We start from the raw sequence: 22,436 nt of genomic DNA, 5'->3' as shown, positions 1-22,436 counted from the left end.
GATCCATTCAATATAGTCTTTGATATTTAGCCAAAGGAGTTGAAAACCTTGGCCTACACCAACACAAATACATAAACACAGTGTCTTTAGTTATAATTGCCAAAATTTAGAAATAATCAAGATGTCCCTTAGTAGGTGAGGGAATAAATAAGTACATTCACTTGCACTTGTGATACATTCACACATTTATTGGGTGCTCAAATGAAATGAGATTTCCAGCCATGAAAATAATTGGAGAAGACGTAACTGCATACAGGATGAGTACTGAGAGCGTGGAGGATTTGTAAGGCAGTGGAAATACTCCGTATGATACCATACTGGTGGATTCATGTCATTTTACACACCTAAACTATAGAATGTGCGAATTAAGAGTCAGTTCTTATGTTACTCAGCTATAAATTTTAAGTGACAATATTTCAATGTAGGTTCATTAATTGTAACAAGTTTACCACTCAGGTGGAGAAGGCAGATATTGAAGATGGGGTAAACCAGACATGTGCAAGAGCAGAGGTAAATAAGAGATCTGTAGCTCCTAATTCTGAAACTACAATTGTTCTTGAAAGAAACGGTGCATTCCTCTAATCTCAGCTACTTACTACCCGCGAAGCTAAGGAAGGAGGATTGATTGAGTCCAGGAGTTTAAGGTCAGCTGGCAGCATAAGGAGACCATCTCAGGAAAATGAAAAGAAGGTTCGAAAAATAAAACAAACTAACACAAATCACTCCTTTTGTTTCTCACATATTCTTTAATGGCAAATTAAAATGTTCCTGCAATCTTTCTTCTAATATTAGTAGAATATTAGTTTACAGTATAGTTCTTAGTTCTTCAGGGATAGAATGAGGGGAAGTGCTTCTTATCATCAGGAGATTTAGAGAATACAGTAGCTGTATTCTCTACAGAAACCAGAGCAGTCTGTGTACTCAGTAAGTGTGCCTTATGTAAAGTTCATAGCAGCTGTGCGAAAAATGGTGGTGAAGCCCCACACAGACTATGCTTTAACTTGAGCTTGGAACAATTACTGGAATTTGGCAATGGGAGAAATGGCCTTGATGAATCATTGTGAACGAAGATGTAGATGTGGATTCTAGATCTGATGATCTATTAAGGTTCCACAGTGTCGGCATTTCTGGTTTGCATGGGGGATATGGAGCAAAGCTGGAGAGGGAGAAAAGGATTGGTTTTTTTAAAATTAAGATCATGAATAAAATGAAAGAGCCTCTTTTAATATCCATGGGTACCCTCACATTTCCTAAACAATCATTGTAAGGAACCAGGATGTATAATATTGGATCACCAAATAGTTTAGTCCTATAGTTGACTTTGGAGAATGCAGACAAATCACAGATGATTGCCGGGAAAGCTCAGAAGAAAATGTTAAAAGCAGCATTTTTTTCACTGTGGTGAACTCTCATTCTCCAGTGGCAAAGTTGTGTTTGTATTTAAGTATCATTTTTAGTATCTGCAAATGTCACACGCAGACCTTTTGTTTTTACTTCAATAACCTGCACATAGTGTATATTTAGTTAAAGCCTTCCTAACTTTAAGAGATTTATTTACTCTGGTGAAAAAATATCTTTACTTGTTACACAGGCAGTATAAACTTACCAAATATCTTCTTATCTTCTTATGTAAAGATCTGAGGCACTAGGTCAATAAGTATTTACGTATATTAATAATGATAAACAAGCCAGGTTTCCTCTTCATTCAAGCTATTCTCTAGAAGTGACAATATACAGTGTCTTCAAATTGAATTTTGGTACATTTAAAGACTCTAAATCATAATTTAATATAACAACAGTATTAAGAAGGGATGTCTTTATGAGGCATGATGAAAAACACAGTGACTGCTGCTGAGTGCTATCCAACAGAAAGGCAAGATGCGTAAAACTCTTATGGTGCATCCTCATCTTCCCCACTCACTGTGCAACGTCTGGTTCTTTCCCAAGTCAAAATGATCCTAAAAAGTAAATGTTTTAAGTCAGCTCAGGACATCAAGGCAGCTGTAACAGCATAACTAAAGGCACTCTTAAGAAAGTGATGAGAATGATGAGATAAGGGTGTTTAAAGGGAGGGGAAATATTTCAAAAGAGACTAATAGCAACATGTTTTTTACTGTAATAAATTCTAAAAGTTAGACATTCACTGTATATTTTTCTATCACAGCAAGTAAACAGAATCGGATTCGGTAGACAGATAGAATTAATAAATAATAGAGTAAGGAGTTGGATGTAGAACTTAGTGGTGGAACACTTGCCCAGCATGTGTGAAGTTTGATCCTCAGCACTGAAAAAAAAAAGGAATCCATGAAATAATAAAGGAACACTAATGGTCACACAGAAGGAAAGACTATGAACAGTACAAATATATTAGACTTTGAATGGGAAGAAGCCCATCTCTCAGACTGAGAATGGTGCTGGTGGCTTGAGAGGTAGTTCAGTGGTGACAGCCGGAGGTTAAAGGCATTTTGCTGTTCAACACAAGACCCTAGTTGTATGCTGAGAAGTCAGCAGCAGCAGTTGGTCAGTGACTTGATGGGAGTAAGGACATTAGTAGTCACCAAGGGCCAGATGAGAACTGGAAAGTCAGCCACCTTGAGCCTTCGCCTGGGACTCCATTTGCACAGACACTGTGCTCTGCTGTCCTTTTCGTCAGTCAGAGTGTGAGATCAGAATTGCTGAAAAACAGGCTTGGTCCAGAGAGTGAGCTCTTTGGATTACAAAGAAGAAAGGAGTTCAGGGCAATGAATGTCTTAAATAGGTTAAATGTCTTAATGAGTGTCTAAATGAGGTTCAATAAGAATGAAATGAGAAAATATTTGATTATAGAGAAACAAAGAAAAAGACAGGTAGTGGGTGTTTGTGAGATTGTAGTGAGCCGTAAATGGAAGAAAAATAGAAGCTCAGAAAGCTGTGGTAAGACAGGGAACTATTGGAATTTAGTATTTCACAAAGTGAGCAGACAGTTGAAAATACATTCTGGTTGTGTAAATGAATGAGTTTACTAGACATACAAATACATGCAAACAGAACAACAAAAAATCATGCATCTATTCCCAGAAGCTAGCATAGAAGATATTGTTCTAATACTCTTACTGAAAAACAAAATGCAACCTAAATCTGAGTACGTTATAAAACCTAAATACTGAGTACGTTATAAAAAGATATTTTAGTATATTAATGAGATGAAAATAAAAGTAAGAAGTTCTTAAAGGTGGAAAACTAAGCAAAACATTAAAGTCACGTTTAAGGAGCAAGGAAGCAAGGTTTCACCTTGCAGATGTTGCCAAATGGAGTTACCATCAAGTGGATTTCATAGATATGGAACACACAGACCAGGAGCTTTGGCCAAAGGCAACTAGAATTTGTAGAACTATAAAGATAATCTGATGATTTTTGATAAACATTAAGAACAAGTTCTTAAGCTCCGAAACTACATCTTTTGTTCATAAAGTAAAAACAGGAAATACAGCTGCTGTAGTAAAATGTTCTGGAAAGAACCAAATACTTTCTCAACCCTTGTCCAATGAGAAGAACAGAAATCAGCTTTCCTAGAGGTTCGTGGCTGATATTCACACTAGTGAGGAATCCAAATATTTAAGCTATTCCAAGGGGCCTTGTTATGGTTTGTGTTCAGATGGCCCACCCAAGCCTCATGCAATTATGGACACAGTTGAATTTAGCATGTGTGAATGGTTTATTGTTTAGCACTGAGATTAGTGGTACGAGTGCTATACCTATCCAAGGCCAGAGACTACATACAGCATAAGGGCAAAAAAACAAAAAACAAAAACAAACAAACAAAAATGGCGTATTTTTGTGTGTATGTGTAGTTTGTTCTTGTTTTGCAAGGGCCTAAACGGCAGCCGCATCATGCCACCCTGCCTTAGAACCAGCTAAACATAGACTAAGACCTCCAAAATTATAAAAAATAAACCTTATCTTCCCTAATTTTGGGAGTCAGATATTTTCTCAACAATAACAGCAACAACAACATAACCAAGACAGGCCTACTGTTCTAGCGTCTGCCCAAAGCAAAGACAAGTGCTTTCAGAAAAAGTCCAACTGTATCTCAAAGCCAAATATCAAGTTATAGGAGAAAAATACATCTCACAGTAGGAAAACAGGGAGACATTGTTACAAAACAAGGAGTGCAATCACCAGAAACAGAAGAGTGAATGAGGATAAACATGTTAATGTTGGTTTATCTGATAAATAACATATTTTAAAGAAGTTTAATATACTTTCAAAACTAAAGGTAGAAATAAGGAACAAAAGAAGATTTTATTAAAAAAAAAATTTGAGCAAAGAATGGAGTACATAGATATACCAATTCCTGATAATGAATGCAATCATTGTATACCACAAATGTGTACCAAAAATTTTTTGTAAAATTTAAAACTTGGGCAAAGAGAAAGAATAGATGTTTCAAAAGAACAGCAACAAAGTTCACAGGTGATTGATTAACAGAAATAGCAGAAGCCAGAACACAAGGAAAAAAATGCTGAACTCTAAAATTTGAGCGTTCAAGAGATATTTTCACATTTTATATAAGGCTATTCAAAGCCCTGAAAGGTTTAAATGCTTGGGGGGAAATGTAGTAAGACGCAGAATATTTTGACTTAGCATTCATTATGATTTAAGAATTTTTTTAAAAAATTAAAGCTAAGCCAAGGATTTAGCTCAGCAGTGAAGGTGCCTGCCTGGCAAGTACAAGGTTGTGAGTTTGATCCCCAATACCAAAAATTTTAAAAATTAAAGTTAAAAAGAAATGAAGAAATAATTATAGACTTGAACAGTAAATAGAAGGTATTTCTCATCAATTTCATAGACTGCACTCATTTGCAGTAGTTCTAAGAGAAATCCGATTCTTTTGACACTAATGAAATTTTGAGTTTGCATGAAAAATCAAGGTATAATGTTTCCTCTACAGAATTAAAAATTTGATTTTTCCATGGTGTTCTGTGCAAGGGCCAACATAGACTCCAACTAAGGATCTGCTTCTGAGTGTTTCATTATATGCATGATTGATGAACTTATTTATCCCAGCTTCTTTCCTTTGACATGGTTGTGTTAAATATTGTTTCATGCCTAGGTTTTAAAAAAGATGAATTAGTCAAAGAAATAATGAACAATACATATTGTACTCCATGAAGTAGAACTTTAAGGTTTTGTACTCTGAGTGTTCCAAATCTTGGCATGCATTTCTGCTACAGTAATTTGCCTGGATCTGTGCTTTCTTAGTATGGGTCTGCACCCCGCTCTCCACTCCAACACCTGTGAAACATACTTGATCATGTGGGCAGTCACTGGAACAGTCTTTGCTCCTTGTGCCACAGTGAGGTAATACAGAGTCAAAGAAGCTGCTCCCCATACGGACACATGCAGTCATACTAAATAACTTTTATAGTTTCCGTGGGGAAAGTATGAAGTATAAGCATTAAAAAGTACTCAGGAAAAGATGGGTACACTTACTCAGAAAAGAATCTTGAGATTCTCAGAGAAAATAAAGACACAATAGTTTACAAACCTTGAAACTGACAGTAATTTCTTTTAAACATATGTTCATTTTAACCTAAAGTGGTTAGAAAATCATAGAAATAAAATCCTTTTTAGAAAATCTACTATATCTTAAAATCTTCAAATTGAATTGAAATCTTAAAATCTTAAAATTGGATAAAAAAACCAAAAATTCTCAGATAATCTTCAGGCAAATGAGCAATATTGGCTTTAGTTTATAAATAAGCTGTCAAAGTATTACTTGTTATATCTCAGTAGAATCAAATGTTGTATAACATTGAATTTTGTAATCTACAATTAATTGAATAAGAGTTTCATTTTAATATTTTTTCTTGGCTTTCTGATCCCCAAAAGAATTACTTCTTTAAAATCTTTGTTCCATGGAAATGGTTCCTACAGTAGGAAAGCTTTTGTTTTATTTCCCTCTCTCTCTCTCTCTTTCTCTCTGTGTCTCTCTCTGTCTGCCTCTCTCTCTGTCTCTTTCTTTCCCCAGAGTACTAGGGATTAAACATGGATCTTCTCTCTGAGCTCCATTCCTAGACTTTTCTTATTTTTTAATTTGAATTAAGCTTTCATTACTTCACTAAGTTGCCCAGGGCTGGGCTTGAATTTGTGGTCCTCCTTCCTCAGCTCACAGAGTGTGGGAACTACAGGAGAGTGCTTCCACATCCAACTTGCTTTTTCATTTCATGTAATGTGATATTATAATAATATTTTGTGTCTGATATGATTAACATTTATGAGAACTACATGTGAAAACTAGAGAATCTTGAAGGACAGAGCATAAAAAGGCTGAAAAAAGCCTCTCTGTGGTCAAGCTTAGTAGACACTGAAAATCTTTGAAAAGATGAAATGAACCAGGAGGCAGTCAACCCATCAATAAGGAATTATCAGCAATTCCACATGATAAGGGGGAGACATCATTTACTACACAAGGATAATTTTACAAATATTTATTGAACATTTGGCAATGTAGGACACACATTATAAAGTTTTCTTATTTCATTTCTGTGAAGGAGCATCCCTGTCTTAAACATAAGGGGCAATAAGGTTCAGAGGCAGTACCCAGTGTATCCAAGATTACATAACAATTAAATGGAAGAGTCAAGTTAGTTTCATAGCAAGTGTTCCCAAGCCCTGGGAACACAATGTTGTTTGTGGTACCTTAGAAACCAGGATGTACAGCAAGGGTGGGCAGGAGGCTAAAAAGCAAAAATTTCATCTGTATTTACAGCTGTTCCCATCATTTGTATCAACATCTCAGCTCTTGTCCTCTTCAGAGCAGTGGCAGAGTTAGATTATCATAGGAGTGTGAAGTCTCTGCAATCTACACAGGTGAGGGATCTAGGTTGTGAGTTCCTATGAGATTCTCGTGACCAATGATCTGAGGTGCCACTAAGAGAGGGATGCCCGTGCTGGGTAGTATAATTATTATACATCACAAATATATACTAATAAAAAAAACTTCCCCTCCTTTTTGTGAAAAAATTGTCTTCTATGAAATTGTCCCTTATGCCAAAAAGACTGGGGACAACTGTTTTAGAACATATTCATCATTTTCATCAAATATAGAAACTTTTAAGATGAAAGCACATATTCGTTGTGAAAAATATGAAGACAGACATATTAGAGCAGAATAAAGAGCCATGAATTAGGAATGAATTACAGCTGTAGGGAAATTTCAGACCAGATGACTTCTGCAGTGTCTTTCAATCAAAAGATACTGTGATTCTAGCATTCTGCAGGCAAGATGCTACAAAGTAACTTAGTGGCTTATGGGACAAATATTACTCTGTGATTCATTGGATCCCTTTCAGTGTATGGCCAACTGGCTAAGTGACAGGAGGCATATGTGTAAGATAGAGGAAGGAACATTAGGAATATGTAGTCTCATTTTGAAAATATTCAAGAAAGATGGGAGAAAATACATGGAGGCATAGTCAGAAAGACTGAAACCATTAGTGGTATTATGAAGTAGCCATTTTAATAACACATTATGAATAAGCATATGAATAATAATAGAATTTCTTTATGTTCTGTCATTTCTTAGATTTCCATGGGAATTCTGGTGAAATAGCTCTGATTTTAATTCTACATATTTTTCCTAAGAACTAAATAGCTTAGAATCTATGTGAAGACCTGAGATCCTACTCTGCTTCTGCCACTGACAAAAGAATGTGTCGTTGTGTCTCCCTAACCATGCATATGTCATTGAATTTCCATCAGTATTACCTGGATTGGTGACATATGAAATTATTCCACTTCATTTTTAGTGTGAACATATTTTTAATATCCATTCGTTTAAATAATGCTAGGTAGCTAATATATCATTTCTGCTCCAATTAGCTTAAATTCAAGAGAAAAGTCTCCTAAGATAAATACAATTCAATAATTTTGAAAATATAGAGTAACATGAGTAAATGATGGCCCACTTGTCAAAGAAGGAGGAAGTTGAAGAAAATGGATTGTTCAGTATTATGCCCTAAAAGGCACTCAAGCAGAGTGCAGATGGGGTTTTCACTCCTGAATTTGAATTGGATTTCACGCTGGATTGTCACTGGTAAATCAGAGCAAGGATAGTTTTGGTCATAAAAAATACACTAGCAATAGCAGAGACTGAAGAATAAGTGCATCTGAAGGAACAAGAGAGATGTGAGATAGGAATTTTCGCATGAATATAGTCATGAAGAGAGAAAGGAATACAAGGTTGCTTAAGGAAGAGTTTGAGTTGCTTGAATGATTTTATTTTACCCAGAAATTCTAATTGTCACTGATTACTTCCTTCTTTGATATTTTTACTAATGTCTTCAACAGAGCTATTTTTACTTTGATTTTACAGATGTGGTACTTAGGGTGTGGTATCAATTTTAGTGACTTTGGTGTGTACTAAGGGGGCTGGAAGAGTCTTACTCCTGGGTAGCTCATGGAGCTGTGACCATGGGGTCTATGTCTGGTTACTGCCCCTTTCTGACACTGTTCCCCGGCTGTTTTCTGACTACCCGGTACTAAGTGGCTTTGCTCCACTGTGCCCTTCCCCCATGATGTTCCTACTTGTAACCAGCTTATCATGGACTGAATTTCCTAAAACCTGAGCCACCCTCCTTTAAAGTGTGGTTGTTGAGCCTTGTGCCCAGTAGGCTGAAAGCTGACTAATATCACACAAAGCATTATCGATATAGAAACTTGAGGTATTGATAGACTGAGAATTTCAACAAATTCCCAAAACAACTTTAATAAAAGTACTTAAGCAAATGAAACAATGAATGGGTAGCAGGGCATGACAACATGTATTTAAAACTCCCACTATATAATGAGAGTATAATATATCAAAGTATCCACTATAAAATCCTTTCCTTTATTACCTTATTTACACTTTCACATTATAAATTGTTCCCAAAATTGCACATCAATGTTCCAGCTTTTTTAAAAAATAAGATTGCAAGATATTGACTAGTTTTCAGACCCAATGTGTGCTACGCTTGGGATCCTTAAGTGAAAAGAGATGCCCTATGTTTTAATATATAAAATAAAATACAGTGCTAATTGTCTGAGATAATCAGATAGCATTTTGTTCTTTGAGGTGCATAAATTGTTTTTCTCTGATGTTTATACAGATGTGGATTCAATGAACAACAATCCAAAGAGCCAACTTCATTTGGGTACATACTGTACATATGCTAATGGCTAATGCCTGATGCAGGCTAAAGACCAATCTCTTGTTACATTTAAACTTCACCAGCAGCACCTACTGTAAAAAGCACAGCTGAGGGCTGAGTGCAGAGAGTTTGTTTCTCTTCACTGAAGCAGGAGCAGGTTAAGTACTTCTCTCCTGTGTAATGGGGAGCGTGCTGCTGACTAAGTGGGTGAATTACTTCCCAAAGATCAGTATATTTTCCCAGTCAGTACTTTTCATATTCTTCATTGTTGGGTTCTTGTAAAAAATGGACCACATACTATTTAGCTTTTTGCTTTTCCTGTAAACAAAAATTTCTTTATGTCATTTGCCTAGTTCATTAGCAAACATGTGACACACACCACAGTTGTAGGTTTTGTGCTCCAGGTTTGACAGATTTACAAATGCAAACTTCTGGTCTTAGGTGGTGGCACTGGCAGGACAAAGAGCAGTTTTGTGTCAGGCTTGAAGAATGTCACACGGGAAGGAAAGCTCTCTAAAATCCTATAAGCCCAGAGTGAAAGACAAATATAAGTGCTTATCCTTTTGAATCCTCAAAAAAATTGAAGGAATATAAACATCAGGTTTGCTGTCATTTCAGAATCAAAGAAGCTTGAAACCAAATAACACCCCTTATCCTGAAAATTCTTTTGAATATGGATGTGTTTGGCATCTCTAAAGTAAGCATCTTTGACTTGGGTATTGTAGTCCTCACACAAGGGAAAGAATTCTCAATTTCGGAGAAAAAATTTATGTGTGTATTTGTGTGTGTGTGTGTGTGGGTGCGTGCGTGTGTGCGTGTGTGTGTGTGTGTGTGTGTGTGTGTGTGTGTGTGTGTCCGCTGAAGTAAACCCATGTTACAGTAGTTGAAAGATTGGCTGCAGAAATTATGGATAGCTTCTGTTCAGACGCTATCCTCAAATAAGGTCTGGGTTTAACACCAGGAAAACCTCTGAGATATTCTCTGGCCAGTGAATGGCAAGTAAAATAAGAATCTAGCATTCACCAAGGACAGTCTGTTTCTCACAACAAAAGGTGTAATGAGAAAAAAGGACCACAGGTACTACCAAAGTGAAGGAGACAGTCTCAGAAATATCTCAGGAAATACTGTCTCTCTAAAATGTCAAACTGTCAATGGAAATATGACAAATGACTCTCTAAAGGGGAGCTATCCACGAAGTGGAGTAGGGGGTTCAGCACCAAGCAAAACTCTCCAGCCATCTCCAGTGGCCAGCCTATGCATGTGATTCTATCAACTGTATCCACAACACTGGAAGTGTAACTTGACTTCAGTGCAAATACGAAGGAGTGGCTTGTTATTCTCACCATGTGCATTTACAGTGTCTTTCTGGCCCTACAATGAATCCTTAGCAATTTTTTCCAAAGTAAAAATAAGATATAAGCCAACTTTTATTAATAAAGAGTAGTTATGATAAGACAGAAATGACTGTTGTGCATTTTTAAGGTCAAATGCCTTAAAAAAAACAATAATCTCTCTATCTGAAGATGATTAATTTGTTCTTTCATTTTGCGTATGAACAGAAAGGGAAGAGTTACAGAAGGGTTATGCCCTGGTCCTGTATTTTTGGCTTAGCTGGAGCCAGGAAATAGCATTTGTGGGTGAAATAAATCAGTTACTACCAAATTAGTTTCACTGACATTTGGGACAGGAATGGAGAATTTAAAATGACTGATCTCTCATATTTTAAACACAATCCATAGAATGCGCCTTAACTAGCAAAAATTTCATTGTTTCAACAGAGCTACTTTAAGAAGACAGATGTTTACAGTAACAAGATATGGAATGTTTTTCTCATAAAACTTTTTGTTCTTTTCTGCATTGTTTTTTACTCGTGCACATTTATAGTGCATAATGATTACATTCATCCAGGGAGCTGGTGTATGTACTAAACACACCTTAATTCCTTTTTGTCCCCTTTGTCTCTTCCCTGTCTCCTCCCCCCACCTGTTGGAACTCTTCCCTTTTGAAAAAGATTGATCCCCCCGTTCCTTATTGTCTACCTTTTACTTTGCTCTTTATTTATGCTTTGGGATTTTCATGTAAGAGAAACCATGAATTATTAAAGCTTATGTCTTACCGATTTCACTTAACATTATGGCTTCAAGGTGTATCCATTTTCCTTTTTGAATATACTTGGATCTCAAACTCCTCCCCCTAAGTCATAAAGTACCTTCATGCATTTCTGCAATTGATTGCCACCATGATACTAAGGAATATAAATCAGATATAAAAGAATTCTGCAATCAATTGCAGAAATCACTGCTTATGCTTTTCTTTTCAATTTGTTTGTTCTAGGACATTTTTAGTAGAAAAATAAATTCTTAAAACTTTTTGAAAGTTAAATATCTATAAAGGTTTGTAATATTACTAAGCATTTAATTTTTACAAATTCAATCAAAATACTCATTCTTTTCAGCAATCAAAGAATGAAATACCCTTAATATATGCTTTCTATGACTGTAGTACATACTGTGCATTGATAAAACTTACACTTAAGTATACTTGTACATATAAAATACATAAAAATATAGCCAGGCATAGTGATGCATGCCTGTAATCCCAGCGTTCTTCAAGGCCGAGGCAGGAGGATGGCAAGTTTGACTTCATCTGGGCAACTTACTGAGTTAGCAAGACATTGACTCAAAATGAAAAAGAAAACTTAAAAGGCTGGGATGTAGTTCAGTGTGAAGAGCCTGAGTTAAATCCCTAATACTGAAAGCAACATCAACAATAACTATGTGTGTATAAATGTAATGAACAATATACATTGTAACTGAACAGTAGTTTGAGGTATTTTTATAGAAATTTGGATTTATTCTGTGTTGACTTAATTTGCTAACTTTAAAAGAAAATCATCCTCAAGAGCTGAGAGGATAGCTCAGTGATAGAGTGCTTACTTCTCATGTGGCAGACTTGGGGTTAAGTTCCTAAGATACTAATCAATCACTCAATCTATCAACCTCAAGAAAGATACAATGTTACCATAATTGTACTTTTATAATCAATTTATATAGTTTATACCTCAGTGCTCTATTCATAGGAGAGTTTACTGACACAGAAACAAACTTTAACATAATAAAATAAGATGTCTAATACTTATCAGATATTTACAAATACTATTTCAAATATTACTTTCTGTCTTTTTTTGAAACAATATGTGAATTACATTACTGACAAGCTATAAAAATCATACATAAATTATAATCAAATTCAGCATTAAAGTGATGAATGGAAAGGTATTTCATAAGTAGAAGAAATTTTTAAGAAGTAAAGAAAATGTATTTTGCTTGATTTTCACTTAATTTAAAGTTCAGTGCCTCTCTTCAAGGAATCATTGTCATTGAAAAGGAAATACTCTTTGTTTTGATTTTTTTTCTTTTTTTTTATTGATACCTGGGATCGAACTCACAACTGTGTGCTTGCAAGGCAGGTGCTTATGCCACTGAGCTAAATCCCCAGCCCCTTACTCTTTGTTTTGGAACAGAAGACAGCGCTGCTGTTGTCAGAGTTTTAGAGCAACACATTGTTTCAATTTCCACATTCATCATTCTAGTGCCTTTTTATTAGCATATGATTGTTATACATAATCAGTACCTTCACCTTGGGGAATTGACACAGACATTTAGTGCATCTTGGTCCATTCTATGCCTCACCCTCCTCCACTTCTCTCCCCAGACCTAATTCACAGAGTCTGTCTCCTCATTTCCTACTATCTCTGTTTTAGTTTGCTCTTTAATTTATTTACATTTTAGGCCCCTCACATTAAAGAATCCATGTGATATTTAACCTTCTGTGTCTGATTTATTTCACTTAGTGTTTTGGCCATGAAGAACCATCTTTTATTTTTTTTTAACAAATGACTCAAGTGTACTTTTTGTTTTATTTTGTTTAATTTTAAAGAGAACAAAATCAAACAGAACAAAACAATGAAAAGGATAACAGGACTTCAAAACAAGATCATTGGAAATCAACAATGGCCACCATAACGTATCTTGTTATCTTCAAAATAGCTGCCCAACCATCAGACATAAGTTTGCAAAATTAACCTTAGAATACAAGCACCAAGTTGCTTCTTTACTTCAGTTGTTATCTTTTCAGAAACTTCAGGGGTGTGACTTCTAATTTCTTCTATGTCTGTGTCTCCTGAACTTGTTCTGAATGGGCCAGAGGTCTGTGACTGCAGTCTGTTCCCTTGCAGTGACATTCTCCTTTATGCCTATGAATCAGCCCATTATTGCATCCTGGGTGCTTCCTGCATTGGCTACCAGTCCAACAGTGTAGAAGATTGGGCCCGGCACCTGGTTCTCCAATCTGAGGTTTCTGGAGTGGCAAAGAGATGTGAAGCACTGGTTCATCAATGCTCACCCTCTGGTGATGGGGCCCCAGGATGTGGCTTCTTCTCCAGGCCCCCACTGGGCTCACAGTGTTGATGGGCTACTGGTACAGTGCTCTGGGGCCAAATGTAGCCTTCTTTTGGCTGCAAAGTACTCCATTGTGTATACACACACACACACACACACACACACACACATTACATTTTCTTTATCCATTCACCTATTGATGGCTGTTTTTCTTTTAATTACCTCTACTTTGTGGTCAGTTTTTACCTGTAGCTCTTTGAGAGGTGTTCAAGGTCATGTTTTCTGTCTCTCATAACTCTCTCTGTCTCTGTCTATGTCTCTCTCAACAAAAACAAAAACAAAAGCAGTCTGTATAAAGAAATGCTACTTAGCCATAAAGAAGGATAAATGTGAGCCATCTGTAAGAATAGCCATTCATGTACCTGGCATGGCAATGGAATTGTGTGGGAGTTTTTCCTTCTGTGATACTATCCACATTGTCACAAAGATTATTATAAATATTTTAATGGCTAAAACCCCTGAACAAACTGGGTAAAACTGAAGGAAATTGAGAATGAAAGAGTCAGTGGGAAAACAGGAATGTGTAATGGAAATCTATATTTGAGATGGATCAATTATTTCATCAAATGTAAGTGACACAAGAAAGTATCTGATGATGTCCACTAGGTAAACTGAAAGATTAAGAATACGAAATAACTACATTTTTATAAAACCTAAAGTCATTATACAGTTTATAATTTCTTATATTTGATTAATTTAATAGGTACAAAATGGACTTTTTTCCTTATGGCTGGCAAACATAGGAAAATAAGCAGAAGTGACAGCCACACAAGCCTATCTTTCACTTTGGAAAAAAAAAACCATATAGAAATGATGGTGATGAGGTACATGAGGCAGTTTAAGGGGAGCAGGCTAATGTTCCAGAAGACCCCCAAATTTCCACAGCTAGGAAGTGGGAGGAATGAACATTATTTAACCTTATGGAAAAGAAAAATCCCAAATACAACCGTGTAATTCATAAGTGACCTTTTCAACCGTTAAATATTTTAGACATGGAGACAAATCTTTAGAGACTCTAATGCATTATTTAGGCAAGCAGGTGTTTGTTTCTACAGTCATTTCAAAAGCACTTAGTGCAGAATCAAAAAAAGCATGTCAGACTCACAAAGAACAGCTTTGAACCTCACTACTAAACTGCAATCACACAATCAAGTTTTAATTATTGTCTTTCTTGGGCCCATCTTCCATGGATTCCTGTCTCAGTCTTCTAGGCAAGAAATTTAGGTAAAAATAGAAAGTGCTATTCTACGTAAGCATCTCTAAGGCACTGGGAAGGGAGATACCACAAAGCTCTGACTGACATAGTGGAACAGTGTTATAGCTAAAGAAGTTCATGTCGGGTCAGCAAGGAACACTTCATGGCTTCAGTATACAAAAGGCAGCTCTGGTGTGATCCAAACACAAAGAAACCAACAGGCTAGGTAATGGCTGACCTCAGACAGCTTCAGCGGGTAATAATTGTGACTACAAAATAGAGAGGACTGAGTGGCAGGTAACATGAGATAAGGTGTTTCCTAATGTCCTTAACAAAATATTGAAGGTGTGACCTTGTAAGTAATCTGTAGACAATCAGAGATTTCACTAATAAGATGCACATCAATTAGAGTTTCTTTTGGAAGCCAGAGACAGCAGCAACTCAAGTGACGCAACAAAGATAATCTCAAGGCCAGGGAAGGAGAAGGAGGTTCAAAGAAGAGACAGGAGCTAGGGTAGTTGTAGGCACCAAGAAGGATTTTATTTATTTATTTATTTATTTTTATTTATTTATTTATTTACTGTGATGTTGGGAATTGAACACAGAGCTTTTGCCATGAACTAAAATCTCTGATTTTTAATTTTTTAAAAAATATTTTTGAAATAGTCTCACTGAGTTGCTAAGTTGCTTAGGCTGGGAACAATTTGCAATCCTTCTGCCTCAGTACCCCCAGAGTGCTGGGATTTCAGTCATTCATTATCTCACTCAGCTTCTCAAAGGTGTTCCCAGACTTGCTGCTGCTTAATTTTTAGCTCCATTTTTGGTAATTTTTTGCAATTTAAATTACAGAAAGAGCAACCAAATTGTCTGGTTTTAGTCACAAGTTCTCTCTGATTTCAAGAGAGCTGAGCACTTTGGAGTGGTGGATTATATTTAACAATATATTAAAGAGTGTGCAGGGTACAAAGATAATCTTCTCAAAGAAAAATCAAGATTTTGTTACCAAATTAGGCACTTATTGCCTAACGTATTAGAGCCGCTAAATTTCAGTTAATTGTTAGGATCCTTGATGTGCTTATTGGAACACCAATAAAAGTAATTTCAAAATTGAAAATTTCAAGGTTGAGTAAATCCAAAACAGAAGTCACAGTGAACAAAGTGTGGGGAGTGAGACCAGTGTCATGAAAAGAAGGCAAAAACAGGTTGTAAGTGGGGGTAAGACGGGTAAAGCTAGAGACCTGGCTTTAGGTTCCTGAATACAAACTGCCATCCTTGAGAAGAGGAACAATGTTTTGCTAATACTTGTTTCCAGTGCTCAGCCTCTCCTAGCTATGTGCTAGATAGATGCCTGACAAAGTTTCCCTGAACTATCAGAAAAAGAATACGCGGGGAAGTGGTAGCCAAAATGAGGATAGATGGTTCTGAATAATGCCAATAGAGATGTGTAAAGGGCATTAAACTAGCTTGCCCATTAGAAAGCCAAGAGCCAAGAATTAAAGTCAGGCTATTAGGTTAGCTAAAAGCATCTCATGCTTTGTACATAAAATTTTAACGTGTCTTCCAGAAGTTAAAGAGGTTCAAATTTCTTTGATTCTCCTCACTCAAAGAACATAGTTGATGAACATCAAAATGACTTGTTACTGAGAGAATGTCATTTCAATGATACGGATTTTTAAAACGACCTCAAATATACTCAGATTCTTTCACCTTCTAAAATTATTTATAGTTGACATCAAACTGTTTTATTTCTTGTCCCCCCCCGAAGAGTTTTGTAGAACAATAGATTGACTAATCCCATAAAAACATTAAAAGGAATCCTGCACTTTGACAGGAAATGAGAAATAATAAATTGATTCAACTGTGACAGAAATGTTGATGAGATTATCACCACTCAGTCAAGATCCTTGTTATGTTTTAAGGGTCTTATTTCTTGGCACATTTCCAGGAAAGGAAAACAGAAAGAGTAGTATGTAGTATTAATCTTGGTGAAATTATCTAATTTGAGTCTTAGAGCATAAGTGTTGCTTGTTACAATTCTCTAAAAAATTATGGACATTTCTGGCTTTACCTTGGTTTGTGGTTTTAAATGTGACGTTTTTCAGATTGATCACTTAGGAGTTTGTTAATTTTTGTTTTGTTTTATATTTCAGTAATGTTAAGTATATTCACATTTTTGAACAATAAATTTCCAGGAGTTTTAATCTTGCAAAATTAAAACCTGTTACTCATTAAACATTAACCACTTCTTTGTCCTCCTAACTTGGAGTAAACACATTCTATTTTCTGTATCTAGGAGATTGACTACTGCAAGTACTTCACGTACCTGACTATGCAGTAGTTGCCTTTTTTAAAAAAATTCTTTTATTCCTGCTGGGTTATTTCATATAATCTCCTCAAAGTTTACTGAAGTTACAGCCAATGTCAGAATTTCCCCCTTTTTAAAGGCAAAAATATTCTTCATTTGAGGTGCCTCAACCCTTGGATTATTATGAATAACCCTGCCGTAAACATAGATGATGCACAACCATTGGTCTTTTAATATAACATGCACAATAAGATGCTTCTTATCGAGAAAACATCTCCATAAGAGACACCTTATTATATAGATGGAGGTACAGATATAGATATAACTTTTTTTCAGGAAATTCTTACATCTGACTTTATGTAAAGCTAAATCAGTTAAAAATAATGATAATTGATAGGATTTTGGGCGTGGAAGGGAACCATCTGATAGAATTTTTGGCACGGCTAGAAAGATAAGAACTATAAAATAAAAGCAGCCTTTATTTTAAGATCTGGAAAGAGACTGCATGACCCTCCAGGGTCTGGCATTCTCTCCACCAGACATGTGGTGTGGGGGCATACATGTAGCTTAGGTTTGGGGTGGTGCCTAAGGGGCATTACTGATGCACTGGTAGCCCATTAGTATTCATTTGGCACCACAGGTACATTGCCTATGGTCGGGAAAAGTGACCTCAAGATAGAGCCCCTTTGTTCTGCCTCCCAGCCTTCCACTGGCTACAGTGTCCCATCTGGGGCAAAATCCTTTCAATAATGATTTTAAAACTGACTCAATTACATCCTCATTATATACCCAGAGTTGCACTAGATACTCTAAGGGACTCGGTATTCTTTCCCTATCTATGAGATTTCTTTGTCTTCTTTAGCATTAATCCATTTAGAAAAAAGTGATAATGTCTTTTGAAATATTTTTACTTCTTTGAATTATTGCCTGGTTTGGCTGAGAAAATGCCACAGCATGTATGTGATTTTATATATATATACATACATGTATATATGTATATATGTATATATATGTATATATACATATGTATATAGTAGAACTTAATATTTTGAAGACTATAATGTAAAATTAACTTTATGATATATAAAAATGGACTTGAACTAAAATTTCTGGTCTGTAAATTGATGTACAGATTTTTCAGAAAGTCTAGGATTATTTGATATAACTTTTAGAACCAAAGTCTAAAACAGAATATCAGACTGCTGCTTTCATGTAGTGTACACCACTGCTTGTTTTCTTAACTTTGAAGAGTATGCAGTAGAGTTCAAACCTTTAATACCAACATTATTCTGAGTCTGGCTTTTGGGCATGTGAGCCCGGCTGCAATGCATCAGTTGGTTCTCCCAGTGAGGTATAAGAGAGAGTGTCTCTTGCTGGTAGAAAATCAGGATGTTGGATCCACCCATAGATATCCCAGCTCATGCCAGTAAATTAAAGATGAAGCCAGACTGGCTAGGAGAGCTATTCTTGGCAGAGCCATGGAACCTTGAAATTTTTTTAAAAAATTATGGGAAAAAGGTAAAATAAAATTTCAAAACAAAATATTAGGAGAATAACAATAGTTAATACACTACATGCTGTTATCTTAGAATTAGTTTTTCCGGGTACAATATATGGGCATAAAAATTTATACTTAATAAATTGAATCATTCTTTATTTTGGTTTGCAAAACCTCTGGTTCATTTACTATCAAGTTGTGTTCATCCTGGCAATGTCTGTGATAGCCATGCTGGATTTTTCTTATTTCTATTCTATGTCCTGCCACCATTCACCATTATCAGAACTTTTTCATTGTCTCATCCTTATCTCACCTTCTTGTTTGTTTAATTCCTGTTTATTTTTCTGACCTCAGCTCAAACATTACTTTCTGAAGAATTCTTCCCTCACACTACAGTTGGGTCAAATTGCTGTCACAAACCCTATTATGGCCTGCATCTAAGTGTGCTCCCAAAGCCTTGTGAGCATGCAGGGAAGGCTTTCCATGGGTGGCTGAATCTAGGACAGGTAGGTGAATCTTATAGAGCTTTCAATACAAACAGCCTGCTGCAGCACCCATGCCGTAGGCTCACCAACACCAATGTAGGGTGTGTGACTATGGATTAAGGGTGTGTGATATCTAAATTAATCCACTGATTGGTTTAGCAAAGTTCTGAGTGTGGATAATGGGAGCCCAGGTCTGAGTGTGCGTGGCACCATCCAAAAGTCTTGTTTGGAAGGGATAAAAGAGATGGGGAGACTTGCTGCAGCCACTTCTCTGTGCCTCTCTGCTTTACTGACTTCCACCTGCTCTGTTCTCCTCTGTGATGCCTCTCTGTCATGACATCTTGCGTCTGAGATAACCAACTATGGACTGAAATCTCTGCAAACTGTGAGCTGAAATAAACCTTTCCTCCCTTGACTTGTGGGTGTCAGGTATTTTGTCAAGTAATGAGGAAGTAACCAGGACAAACCCTCAAGACAAATTGTTTGGTGGAATCTTTCTTACTTATTTTTTGCTGTTATACGGGCGATCAGTTGTCTACTATCTTGTCACCATCTAGTCAGTGGCCTTGATGGTGTTCTCTGTTCTTTTCCCAGTGCCACAAGGTAAATATTTGTGGGAAATGGTTCCACACACAGCACTCAAAGATGGGAAGAGACAAAGATGCATGGTGGGGGTGGGGGTTTTAAGCTTTTTGTGATGATAAAGTTTTGACCACGATGGGCTTACTATTCTTTCAGCTTGACTAAATTTTAAATGTTTCTCCCTAATCAGAAGTCTTTAAACTTTTTCTCAAAATATTAACTTTAGAAGTTTATGAATTCCTTCTCTTTGAAATGTGTATGAATTGTCCTCTAGTCTCCTGCCAGGATTGTAACATAAATACGTCCTTCTCAGGGGCCTAGAACCCATCAGAATGAGTTTCCCTGCTCCTCCGACTCTCACACATATATAATTTCCTGATCCTTTTGTTTTACACTTTTTCCCCTTAAATTTCTTGAATTTAGTTGTTACACTAATGGCATTTCCTTGTATTCCATTGGTGTTATCTTGCTTTGGGCTTTCCGTACCTACAACCAATTCCATTGGAGAAATTTAATTAAACTAGTTGATCTCTTAGTCTATTATTTTCAAGTTAAATGTATGATTACTAGTCAGAAGTCATCACTGTGATGTATTTCAAAAGTAGCTTGATAGACACATAAAACCAACGCTCACTCAACCTTGGCAGGTAACCGTGTATTGTAACTTATTTATTTATTTTTGAGACAGAGTCTCAGTATGCAATTCAATCTGACCTTGAGCTCACATCAAATCCAGGCTGGTCTGGAATTTGCAACAATCCTCCTGTTTTAGCCTCCAGAGTGCTGAGATTACAGGAATGTGCCAACATGCCCAGTGATAATCCTGTTTTTAAAAGGCCTTTTGAGAATAAGAAGCTAGATTGTCCAAGGTCAGGACAAGTAGTCCAGGAAAACTGTAGTTTAAAAACCAGGAAATCCGGGCAGAGACGTGAAGTTCTGAAGGTGGGCAACTGCACTGATCCGAGGAGGGGCCTGCAACAGAAGCATTTACTAACACTGCTATTTCTTTTTCTTCTCATCTCTTTCTTTTCTGTCTTCTGCATCGTTTTTCTAAAAGCACTTATTAAATAGTTATATGCTAGGCACTATTCTAGGTCCTACAAATAAACTACTTTACAAAACAGATTTTTAAGAAAAAGAATCCCTACCATTACATTTTTCCTATTCTAGAATAACATTCCTTCTTTCTTCTTTCTTAGAGTTATACTTCAGAGAAAGAATCAACATTTTTAGTGTGGCTGACTGCTACAGTTTGACTCTTAAATGTTTGTTGCACCATAGCGGATACTGAAGAGGTGAGACTTTGTCGTAAGTCTTAGGCCAAATTTTTTCACCCTCTCTTTTTCATGAAGCTTTGAGATAAACAGGACTTCTCTGCTATGTGTTCCCTCCATGATGTGCTGTGCTGCTACTGACCCAAAGCAATGGTCCAACTGGTAATGAGCTGAAACTCCAAACTGTGATTTAAAGCAAACCTATTTAAAAGCTGACTCTATCAGTTATTTATTATAGTAACAGTAGAGGAACCTACTGATGATTCAAAACCTAGTTCCAATGCAATTAAAAGCTCTCTGTTGAGTTTGAAAAGTTCCAGTAAATTTCCCCAGATTCTATCTCAGTATTCATTAGCATTAATAAAGACCTATGTCCCTAACTCTCAGGGATGAATTAAGAGGTCACATAAAGTCATAGAGATTTAGACAAGACCATGGGTTTTGATACAAAATTTAGAATGATCTCTGCTACACCTTGCTTATCATTCAAGAGAGGTAATTGTCAGGATGCTTCAGTAAGGTGGTTCTAGGTGACCTATATACTCTGGGCACTTCCACTGAAGGCTGAAATAGAGATAATCATAAAAATCTAACAAAAAATTACTTCACAGTTCAAATTGTGGCCTCAACTTGCTTGTGTTGTCCACTGAAAATAAATTGCCTTGTTCTGGGAAGATTCTATTTTCTTATTTTTTTAGGGTCTGTACCATAGACTAATTGCACATGAATTACTTTCAGACAATTCAACTAAAATCACCTGTATTCTTGGAACATTAAATTTTCAAGTTGCCAACATTATAATTGTTCACTAAGTTAAAGGATGAACTAAAAATTTTAGTGAGTCAATTGCTGGTCTTAGATATCATTCAGCAAACTCATGAGCATTGAAAATCTAATTTCTTATGGTCTGCAATATTAATGTTCCCCTCAGGCATCATTGTGTTTTCCTGTGTCAGTAATCTCATGACACATATATCTGTAAAGATTCAAAGGCATTGAAATATGTTTATATGTAGTTTCAGCCAAAATGAAATCTATGCTACATGTTCCAGCAATTCCCTATAGACACAGATGAGAACAGTGTCAAACTAGTTACCAGAATAGACAATAGTAAGTATAATTATTTAAAAATGAGTTTGGCATAAGATATTATACAATTTTACACACACTGTAAAAACATATAATTTAATATGAAATATTAAGACTTGAATTTTTGCATATGTAATATTACTGTAATACAATAATTTGCTAATTCTTTTAGTATACCTTATTTACTGATTTAAGCACTAAAAAGTATGCATTTACAGGAGAAATAATAAATGTGCATTTGCAGGGGAAATAATCTTTCCTCTATGCAGGAAAAATACCTGTCTATAAGGGTATGTAATTCATAGCTATAAATACATGTAATATATAAAAATACATATAGAAGAGTGGATTAAATTTTACAAAAGTAATAAGGTA

This window comes from Cavia porcellus, unplaced genomic scaffold (genome assembly GCF_034190915.1).
Source record: "Cavia porcellus strain 051 isolate PalLab524CR breed Dunkin Hartley unplaced genomic scaffold, mCavPor4.1 scaffold_22, whole genome shotgun sequence".
NCBI classification, from domain to species: domain Eukaryota; kingdom Metazoa; phylum Chordata; class Mammalia; order Rodentia; family Caviidae; genus Cavia; species Cavia porcellus.
Note: the sequence above shows the minus strand (reverse complement) of the source record.